This window comes from Temnothorax longispinosus, unplaced genomic scaffold (genome assembly GCF_030848805.1).
Source record: "Temnothorax longispinosus isolate EJ_2023e unplaced genomic scaffold, Tlon_JGU_v1 HiC_scaffold_777, whole genome shotgun sequence".
NCBI lineage: Eukaryota > Metazoa > Arthropoda > Insecta > Hymenoptera > Formicidae > Temnothorax > Temnothorax longispinosus.
Genome location: NW_027270645.1, coordinates 2,293 through 4,270, shown reverse-complemented (window position 1 = coordinate 4,270; position 1,978 = coordinate 2,293). Strand labels below are relative to the sequence as shown.

Here is a 1,978-nt window from a genome sequence, read left to right as displayed (position 1 = left end):
CGATCTGTGCGCGGAATATATTGCTCCATGGCGGAAGTCCTCCAGGTCGTAAAAGGTTTCTAAAACATCGAATCAATCGATTTTCCTGTTCAGTATAAGTGTCCCTATAGAGTAGACTACAATCATATCGATATATGCAATATTTAATTTTTTATAAGCAAAAAAGTATCGAAAATTTATAGTAAAAATTAATTTTTCTTTTTGAACTGCCGCTATTTTATGAATTTTTATTCAAAATAATTTTTTTTAGTCTACTCTATAGGGACACTTGTATACTGAACAGGAAAATCGATTGATTCGATGTTTCAGACACATTTTACGACCAGGAGGACTTCCGCCATGGAGCACCTATTCCGCGCGTTACCCAGTATCCCGCTTCGCCAAATTATTTAAATAGGCTGAAAAAATTTGTATAACTACTTAAAAGTATCATAAATATAATCCAAAAATATTGAATGATTTATTTTGTTCACTTTCTCCACAAAAAATTCACAAAAATCACCTATTTTTTAGACCTACTGAGGTATATGGACCCTTAAAATGATTTAACAAAATATAAGTAAATGTAACTTTGTTGGTTTTAAAGTATAATTGTTGCAAAACATTTTCTCATATTTTCTCATTATTATTATTTAACGTTGAATTTTTTTTCATTCTTGACAATTTACAACACTTGGTTCATTTTCATTTTATTGCTTTATCTGCAAACTATCTATTTAGTAATATTATTTCTTTAGCTGAACCAAGTGACTCTGATGAAGATGTGGATGTGTATAACAATAGACTTCAACCCGAAACAAGAGAATCAGTAGATAATGAGGGAAGAGAATTTTATGACATCGAAGGCGATGAGGTATAGTTATTTCAACTTTTTTCATATATAGGTATTATCGTCAATAAGTAGTATATATTTTACAGTATGGTACATCGAGTAATTACCCTTAAAGTATTAAAAGAAAAAAAATAAATTAATTTAAAAATAAATAATATAGAAAATATTTTTCAATATTTCTTGACTAGAAATATGTATTTAATCTGGCCTTTAAAAACTCAGTACAAAAAATTTATTTTATGAATTATTGTATTAAATTTTTAGATACATATTGGCTATGGACGAACGATTCAATTAGCATTCTGGGAATACATGAGGCATCGCAGTCATTGGAAATTCCTGAGAGAATTATTGGAAATTCTCTGGACGAAAGAAAATTTAGTACCTAAATCGGTGCTTCAAAAAATCAAGAATAACTACTGAGATAGAAGATAGGTCTCCTAGAAAACGTTTCACGCCGACGAAATATAATCTTTTACGTCGTACGTATGCTATAATTGTTTATAATTGAAAAAAGAAACTAATTATTGACCATTTAAAGACCAGATTAAATACATATTTCTAGTCAAATAAATATCAAAAAATATTTTCTATATTATTTATTTTTATTTTATTTTAAATTAATTCATCTTTTTTCTTTTAATACTTTTTAGAGTAATTACTCGATGTACCATATTGTAAAATATATACTACATATTGACGTTATTAACACTGTTTTTCTTTGATATAGGAATATTCAAAGACTATCTCAATAAGATGTACGCGATTTAATATTATGTATTCATTCCAGCTTATTAATACATATATTTAAATACGCGTCAGTAGTACAATTCATCATCAAAGATATATAATTATTCATATCCAAATATATTCTGGTATTAAAAGTTAATAATTGAGTAGGCGATATTTCGAGTAGAGTGTTTCGTAAGATTTACGTTTCTTTTTATTTTCGATTGGAATCTGGACATGACCATGACTATTTTTTTTATATATATTAAACATCAGGGTATTTCGATGACTTGAATTCTATTCTAAAGTTGATAATTTAGAAATTCACTAGGATTAAGAAATTAAGCATTAAGAAATTCACTACAATAGTGCCCGATTAGCTTGTTAAACGACTTTTATAATCTCTTTGGTACATAC

At 27.6% G+C, this 1,978-nt stretch overlaps 1 long non-coding RNA gene across 1 annotated transcript; it reads left to right on the top strand.

Moving 5' to 3' along the window:
* The first annotated feature begins 594 nt into the window (after window positions 1-594).
* LOC139825020 (uncharacterized) lies at window positions 595-1,593 on the top strand. Its single transcript, XR_011735413.1, has 3 exons — window positions 595-853; window positions 1,097-1,314; window positions 1,563-1,593. It is a non-coding gene; the product is annotated as an uncharacterized lncRNA (long non-coding RNA).
* The last annotated feature ends 385 nt before the right edge of the window (window positions 1,594-1,978 follow it).